Consider the following 9,750-nt stretch of genomic DNA (forward strand, 5'->3'; position numbering starts at 1 on the left):
CCGCCTAGGCTATCGCCTATGTTTACATAGGCACCGCATAGGCTATCGTCTATGTTTACATAGGCACCGCCTACACTATCACCTATGTTCATATATGCGCTGTCGAGGCTATCTCCTATGCTTTCCAGTGGCCATGGGCAATTGGTTAGGCATCGCTTATTACTTTGAAAGGTCATAACTTCTTGCTCGGGTGTTGGATTTTAGACAAACTTGTATTGGTTGAAATCTAACTCGAATACCTATCATTTGACACGTAGTAGGCTTCCTAATTCGACATATACAGAGAATTATGGTTGATGGATGCTGACATAATTTACAACATCCACTAAAACTTAGTCGACCGAAATAGTTTCAACTCATCCTTGAGTTGAAGTACCTCTATGATCTAAATTCAAGCTTGAACGGATTCATATGCTATACAATAATTAACATACCGTATTAGCATAGGATTTTATGGCTTCAGGATTTGCAATGCATCGAAATCATGGGGTTTTTTTCTAGCGCAAAATATGGGGCGTCACATTATCCCTCCCTTAGGATCATTCATCCTCGAATGATGATGCGAGACATAGACAGACATGATTTCAAGTATAATAACGGACTAGGAAAGATATGATAGGAATTGTACCTTTTGTCTCCTTCTCCATCGAAGTGAACAAATTAGAATATCTAATTCTCACGTCATCTTCTGACTCCCAAGTTGCTTCTTCGACTTTCTGAATCCTCCACAGTACCTTTACTGAGGCTATCTCTTTGCTCCTCAGCTTTTGAACTTGGCAATCTAAACTTTTAATGGGCTCTTCTTCGTAAGACAAGGAGTCTGTCACTTTGATACCCTCTACTGGCAATACCATAGAATGATCTCCAATGTATTTCTTCAACATAGATATATGGAACACCAGATGAACGGAACCCAAACTTGCAGGCAATTTTAACTTATATGCAACTGTACAATCTTCTTCAAAATCTGATATGGCCCTACATAACGAGGGCTTAATTTACCCCTTTTTCCAAACCGCAAAACTCCTTTCATAGGAGAAACCTTGAGAAACACCCAATCACCAAATTCAAACTCTAGTTCTCTTCTCCGAACATCAGCATAGGACTTCTGACGACTCTAAGCAGTCTTGAGTCGTTCTCTAATGATTTTCACTTTCTCCATCGCCTGATGAACAAGATCAGGCCCATACAACTTAGTCTCACCTACTTCAAACCATCCTATAAGAGACCTACATCTCCTCCTATACAAAGCCTCAAAAGGAGCCATCTTGATGCTTGCATGGTAGCTATTATTGTAAGCGAATTCAACTAGTGCCAGGTAATCTACCCAACTACCTTTAAAATCAATGACACATGCCCTCAAAATATCTTCGAGGGTCTGAATGGTACGCTCAGCTTGCCCATACATCTAAGGGTGGAAACTATGCTTAAATTCACTTGTGTACCTAAACCCTTCTGAAAGGATCTCCAAAACTGATATGAAAACTGCATACCTCTATCGGATATAACGGACACTGGTGCCCTATGCAATCAAACTATCTTCTCAATGTAAATCTTAGCATAACCCTTTCCTGAATAATTAGTCCTCACAGGCAAAAAGTGGGCTGACTTGGTCAACGAATCTACAATCACCCATATAGAATTATAATGGTTTCGGAATCTTGGAAGTACTGCGATAAAGTCCATGTTTCTCATCTCCCACTTCCATAAAGGCAGGGCTATCTCTTAGGAAGTATTACCCGGCCTCATGTCTTCTACCTTCACTTGTTGACAGTTCAAACACTTGGACACAAAATCAGCTACATCATGTTTCATGTTATTCCACCAATATAAGGTTTTTAGATCATGGTACATCTTAGTAGAGCCTGGGTGAATGACATACCTCGAAGTATGTGCCTAATTAAGTATTCTTTCCCATAGCCCATCGACATTCGGAATGCACAACCTACCCAGAAATCTCAGAATACCATCGCCACCAATTTTAAATGACATAACCTTTTGTTGACCTACATCTTTCTTGATTTGCATCAAGATGGTATCTCCAGCCTGCTTATCCGTAACTTCACCACAAAAAGATGACTTAGGTAACCCATGAACAATCACCCCTCCATCTTCGGAATCTAAGAGTCGCACTCCCAGATTTGCAAGGCAGTGAATATCCTTCACCATCTCTTTCTTTCCTTCTTCTACATGAGAAAGGCTGCCTATTGATAACCTACTGAGAGCGTCGGCTACAATATTTACCTTGCCTGGATGGTAATACAGACTCATATCATAGTCTTTCAAAATCTCCATCCAACGCCTCTGCCTTAGGGTCAATTAGTTCTATGAGAAAACATATTGTATACTCTTATGGTCAGTATAAATATCAACATGCACTCCAAAGAGATAGTGCCTCCAGATTGTAAGTGCAAACACCATGGCTGCTAACTCCAAGTCATGAGTGGGGTAATTACGCTCATGCACCTTTAACTACCTAGACGCATAAGTTATCACCTTACCATGCTGCATCAATGCACAACTAAGTCCCATACGGGACGCACCATAATAAACCATAAAATCATCTACACCCTCAGGAAGGGTTAAAACAGGAGCAGTAGTCATCTTGTCCTTCAATTTTTCAAAATGGTTTTCACACAAGTCAGACCATACAAAGTTCATCTTTTTTTGAGTCAGTTTAGTAAGAGAAGCAACTATGGAAGAAAAACTCTCTACGAACCTTCTGTAATACCCCGCTAAAACCAAGAAGCTTTGAATATCGGTTGGAGTTGTGGGTCTGGGCCATTTTATCACTGCTTCAACTTTCTGGGGATCCACTCTTATCCTGTCACTGGACACAATATACCCCAAGAAGGCAATTGCATCTAACCATAATTCACACTTAAAAATTTGGCATATAGCTGATGATCCATAAGGGTCTGAAGGATAATTCAGAGGTGATTGGTGTGAACCTCTCTACTCATAGAATAGATCAGAATATCATCAATAAATACAATGATGAACAAGTCAATAAACTGATGGAACAATCTATTCATAATATCCATGAAGGCTGCAGGAGCATTAGTAAACCCGAAGCACATGGCTAGAAATTCGTAGTGACCATATCGGGTTCAGAAGGTTGTCTTGGGTATGTCTGACTCCCTAACTTTCAACTGATGATAACCCAAATGAAGGTCTATTTTTTGAAAGCACTTGGCACCCTGAAGCTGGTCAAAAAGGTTGTTAATCCTAGGAAAGGGATATTTATTTTTAATCGTGACCTTAACCAACTGACGGTAGTGTATGCACATCCGAAAGGCCCCATCCTTCTTTCGCACGAAGAGCACAGGTTCACCCTATGGGGAAACACTAGGACAAATAAAGCCTTTGTCTAGGAGGTCTACAAGCTGTTCCTTTAACTCCTTTAGTTCCGCAGGAGCCATTCTATATGGCGGAATAGAAATAGGACGAGTGTCTAGCAACACATCAATGCCAAAATCTATCTCCCTATCAGGGGGTATCCCTGGGAGATATTCGGGAAAGTCTTCTAGGAATTCATTCACTACAGGGACTGACTGCAGAGGAAGGTTTCCAACTTTTGAATCTTTTACTCATATTAGATGATACATATACTCTTTGGAGATAAGCTTTCAGGTACTAAGATAAGAGATAAAGTGACCTCTAGGTTCCACAGAATTCCCTGCCCATATAACTGGTCTCTCATTTGGGAAAGAAAAAAGTGATCATTCGGGTTATACAATCAAGGGTGGCATAACACGAATAGAGCCAGTCCATCCCAAGGATGGCATCAAAATCTATCATATCCAGTTTTATAAGGTCTGCCATAGTTTCCATACTATGAACAGACATGACACAATTTCTATATACCCTTCTAGCAACAACAGAATCACCTACAAGACTAGATACAGAGAAGGGTTCTACAATAACTTTGGGCTCAAACCTGAAAACAACAGTCATAGAAGGGGTCACATAGGATAAAGTAGACCCGGGATCAAGCATTACATAAGCATCACGAGAAAAGATTCATAACATACCGATGACAACATCTTGTGAAGCTTCTGCCTCTTGGTGGTTAGTCAAATAATATATCCGATTGCGATCGCTTCCGGCAGCTGAAGGGGCACCCTTAGGAAAAAAAGCTATAGAGGCGGCTTGGGACTTAGCCCCCTTTGCATTTACTCCAGCAGATGGATAATCTCTCTGAAGGTGACCCACTTTTCCACAAGTATAGCAGTTTCTCCCCTCAAACCAGCACTTCCCTAGATAATTAGTTTTGCAAACCTCACACTGCAGACGAGTACGCCATTGCTGGGCCACACTGCCCTGAGACTGTGTACCTAGAGCTTTGGACCCATGAGGAGTCTGAAAACTCTAAGTTTGCTGTCTGTCGATGGTCTGGGTACTGGAGCGCTGGCTGCTAACTGTGCATTATTCAAACACTTCTTCTTCTTCGACCACTTATTACCCCAGTTACCACTCAGCAGCTAACTCTGGCGCTGATATGCAGATCTAACTCTTTTAGCCTGTCTGTCTTTCTCTTTAGATTCAGCAATCTTTTTCTTTTTCTTCTTCTCTTCTATCGATGCATATGAATGGTCAGTCGAGCAAAGTCTATCTCCTTATTCAACATAGTACCCTGGCACTCAAGTACTAGGTCATCAGTAAGGCCGGATGCAAATTTCCTCATCCGGGCCCTCATATTACTAGTCAACTCTTGTGCATAGTGGGCTAGTTTATTAAACTTCACTCCCTAACACTCATACTTCCCTACTTCAGATTCATAAACTCTTCCGCTTTGGCCTTCCTTAACTCTAGAGAAAAGAATCGATCAAGGAAATCTTCCACAAATTCACCTAAACTATGGGCTCAGCACTTTCACCTTTTTTATCTTCCTAGTCGGCATACAACTGATTCACAATGTCCTTGAGCTGATAGATTCCTAGCTCCACCCCTTCAACCTCATCCACATGCATCACCTTAAAGATCTTTTCCATCTCATCCATGAACTCCTGTGGATCTTTCTCCACCTTGGTGCTAGTAAACTTAGGTGGATTCATTTTTATGAAATATTCGACTCTAGTAGCCTCAGATGTAACAGATGCAAACCCAACATCTTTCGATCGTTGATCCTAGTTATCTACCAACTGTGTCAGCATATGAATAGACCATCTGAATTTTGCATTTAAAATATCTCCCTGAGCAGTTGGGGGATGGCTGGCATTAGTCCGCAGAGCTCGAGATGGACTGGTTGGGAATGGAGGGACTCCTGAAGAAGGGACAAATTTTAGAGTGTGAGCCCTGTCATGGGTCTGCATCCCATGGGTGAGACGGACCTCATCTGCCTGAGCATTCTGATCGATGATACGACGTGGAGGCATAACTGTGTTTTCTAAAACACAAGTGATCATTAATTAGGGGACAGTTCAGACTCTGAAGCACGAACTAAATCACAAAGAAGGGAAATATTTCCTAAACGCCAAGCAGCCTCCTGCTTATAAGTGTGGTGCGCTACATAACCATAAACAAGACTCTACCTAACGCGATTTGGTAGACACCCTGGGATCATAAACCATGCTTTGATACCAAGTTTGTCACGACCCAAACTAGGGCCTGGCCGTGACGAGCATTTCAAATCATAGAGGCCCAAAACACCCCGATCTATTTGATAATCTTGCACATAATTCATATGATCAAAGTAATGTGGAAGAAACACAATATAACGGAAACATGGTCAAGAATCATATAAAAACGACAATGGGGAATAGTGTCCCACAATCTAAATCAACATCTCTAAAATTATCTGCAAAATCTCTACTACATGAATGAAATAATGTCTATCTGAAAACTAGGACAAGGCCCCCACTAGACCCAAAACTAATATAAGATAAAAGGACTATAGGACATAAGACCTTCCGAAACATAGAAGGCTCACCACTTGTCTCTACAGCTTTGTCTGAATGTTCTACTGATTCTCTTGACCCCTAGACTGGGCCTCTAAACCTGAAAGGTTAGAGAGGGGAGAGAGGTCAGCACAAAAGTACTGGCATACAGAGATATCAAAGCAAAACATAATATTTTTACAAAATATAGTTGAAAACCATTATAAAGCAATTTCGTATCAAATCATTTGAAAACACATGGGTGTAATGCAATAGTTTTTGTCAATAATAATAAAATGCAACTGAGCTAGGTGGAATACCCTACATAATTTACACCAATTGTCAAACCTCGTTTGCTGCCGAGATTAGAGTATAAGTAAGGGAGAGACACACAAGACCACAAAGCATGGTGTCTCGACCCAAATCAAATATGGTAGTGCACAAGACCACAAAGCATGGCTCCTAATCATAATCCCAATTTATGATAATATAATATCAGGTATGAAAGACCACAAAGCATGGTACCGATATTCCATGTCGGCAAACACGTTATTCCAGTGATGAGCCGTTTGTGTCTCAAACGCCTTCTTCAGGCATCCACTTTTCTCATGTAAAATCAATGCATTCAAATTTCATTTTATTCAATTGTATATCGTATTCTGTAGGGTATCATCATACCCGACTTGTAAGTCATCAATATCACATCCACATATGCATAATCATGTAAAAACTAAGGTGTTTATTATTTACAAGTGGTGAACAATATTTATTTTAAATTCATGCTCTCTTTTGTTGATCACATTATAATATGGAGTATCAAAACATTATCATGGGAATTTGAAACAATTTATCATTCATATTTATCAACTTCCATGGAAAATCTCAAATCACATATGTATGGTTTGAACCATTGAAGTATATAGGCAAATAATTCCCATGACATAAAGAAAATGACTTAGGAATTATATTGAAAGCAAGATATTAGCATTTGATTGAAAACCCCCATTTAAAATAATGCTTGTTCATAAAGACTACACCCATGAGATTTTTGGATAACCCTGCGTACCTCTATTTCCAAAGATAATAGATGTTTCTTGAAGCTTGCAGATTGGTGATTCCAAATATGTAATTATCTTTGAAAACCTACTGTCAAATCTTGAACTATTTGGGTTTTTATTTTGAAACCCTAAGGAGAATATTGAGCACTTTTGATGAAAGAATATGTATTTTGGGGTCCTTGGAACTAAATCTTATGTTTTAGGGCTAGGTAAGGGTGGAAAAGGACCACTTTGTCCTCAACAGGAGTGTTTAAATTTCCAGAATTCCTTACATAGGCGACGCCCATCCCATCGCCTATCTTCACATAGGCGCAGCCTAAGGTATCGCCTATGTTCACATAGGCGCCGCCTAGGCTATCTCCTATGCTTTCCAATGGCCATAGGTGAGTGGTTAGGCGTTGCTTATCACTTTGAAAGGTCATAACTTCTTGCTCGGGTGTTGGATTCTAGCCAAAATGGTATCGTTGGAAATCTAACTCGAATACCTATCATTTGACACATATTAGGCTTCCTAATTCAACATATATAGTGAATTATTGTTGATAGAAGCTGAAACACTTTACAACATCCACTAAAACTTAGTCGACCGAAATAGTTTCAACTTGTCCTTGAGTTGAAGGACCTCTATGGTCTAAATTCGAGATTGAGCGAATTCACATGCTACACAATAATCAACATGCCATATTGGCATAGGATTTTATGGCTTCGGGATTAGCAACGCATCGAAATCATTGTTTTTTTCTAGCCTAAAATGCGGGGCATTACAGAAATAACACAGGATTACCCCAAGGAGAAACACTGGACCTTATGAAACCCTTATCTAACAGATCTTTGAGTTTCTTTTTCAACTCCTTATGTTCTGCAGGTGCCCTATGATAAGGAGGTATAGAAATGGCCTGAGTATTAGAAAGAAGATCGATCCTGAACTTTATCTCTTTATCAGGAGGTATCCCTAGGAGATCTTCTAGAAAGACATCAGAAAACTCATTGACAATGCTAACTGACTGGAGAGTTGGAGCCTCAGACTTAGTGTCCTTGACTCTAACCAGATAAGTAAGTCACCCCTTGGAAACAAGTTTTCTAGATTTAATATAAGAGATAAAATGACTCTTGGGAGATACAGAACTCCTAGACCACTCAATAAGATCAGCTAATATGACTCTATGAAGGACTGTAACAGGACACTTTCTATATACTTTCTGGGCAATAATCGAATCACCCACTGGGGTAGAAACTAAGATACGATCAGGAATATTTTCAGGACTAATTTCAAAATTCAAAGCAACCAGAGGTGTAACATTTGAAAAACTGGACCCCGGGTCCAACAAAACATAGACATAAAACTGAAGTATATAAAGCATAGCAGTAACAACATCGGGAGAGTCCTTCGGCTCCTGGAGAGATGGCAAAGTATAGAACCTATTCTAGCGCTGACCACCAGTAGTGTTAGAAGAGGCGTCCTAAGCTGGGGCTGGGCGAGTCACCTGAACTGGAGCACTAGCAGTCTGAGTCAGAGTCTGAGGACGATTATCACGATGCCCTTGCCTGGCATGTGGGCACTCTTCAAGTTTGTGACCCAAGTCGCCACACCCAAAACAACCTCTTTTCTAACCCTAACACTCACCTAGGTAGGTCCTACCACACTTAGGACCTGGAGGATAATTTGTCTTACTGCCAACACTGTACTGGGACCTGGCTGTATATGACCTGCTACATTGCTCCTGCCCACCCATAGGTACGGGAGCACTAGCTAACGATGGTGTTGGTTTTGATGAATGATTCTGAAACTGAGGGTGATTCCCTCTCTGCTATCTAGTCTGACCCTGTTTATACTGCTCCTACCTAGCTCTCTTATTCCCTCTCATTCTATCTCTCTCCTTGATCTTGTCTGCTTCAATCTGTTGAGCATGAGTCATCAGCCTAGAAATATTCATCTTACCATTTAACATAGCAGACCTACACTCCTTAACAACATAGCTAGACACTCTTGTCACAAATTTACTCATACTGGCCCGATTATCAGCTACTAAGCTAGGAGCATATTTTACGTACTGATTGAACTTCAGACAGTACACTTTAATAGTCATAGAGCCCTATCACAAGTTCATGAACTCCTCTACCTTTGCCTCTCTTATCTTTAAAGGGGAAAACTTATCCAGGAATGCATTCTGGAACTCTTACCAAGACGTAGGGGCAGTACTCTCACCTCTACCCTTCCTTCAAGCAACTACCCAATCATAAGCAAGGCCTTTCAACCGATATGCTACAAACTCCACACTATGCTCCTCAGGGATATGCATTACCTGAGCAATCTTTCACACCTTATCCAAGTACAACTGTGGATCCTCATATGGCTTGGACCAATAAAATTTTGGTGGATTCATCGGCATAAAGTCATGGATCCTTCCAGCATCTGATTCATCTCCCTGCTGCTGTGGATTTGGGGACAGATTGGCCAGAACATTCACAGTGACAGCTTGGTCTAGTGCCTGAAATTTGGCATGGGACATATTTTCATTCAGTGGGTCAGCAGGCTGGGGTTGCTGACCATCGTTATTTCTTCTAGCTCGATGAGGTGGCATACTTTGAAATAGGAGAGGATGAATTAATAGCCAAAACAAAATAACTATAAGAACGATGGACTTCTAAAAGAAAGAAAGAACCATTTTTCCTAAAATGTCTCATAGCCTCGTACTCATAGATGTGGCGTGCTACACACCGATGATTAAGACTCTACCTAATGCGGCTTGTCAGACTCCCTAGGACTCCAATAACTTTAGGCTCTGATACCAAGTTTATAACACCCCAAAAAT

At 40.7% G+C, this 9,750-nt stretch overlaps 1 pseudogene; it reads right to left on the bottom strand.

The window, feature by feature from the left end:
* Nucleotides 1-9,519, bottom strand: part of LOC124888888 — a 61,476-nt pseudogene extending 51,957 nt beyond the window's left edge.
* Nucleotides 9,520-9,750: the final 231 nt, after the last annotated feature.

Source organism: Capsicum annuum, chromosome 11 (genome assembly GCF_002878395.1).
Source record: "Capsicum annuum cultivar UCD-10X-F1 chromosome 11, UCD10Xv1.1, whole genome shotgun sequence".
NCBI classification, from domain to species: domain Eukaryota; kingdom Viridiplantae; phylum Streptophyta; class Magnoliopsida; order Solanales; family Solanaceae; genus Capsicum; species Capsicum annuum.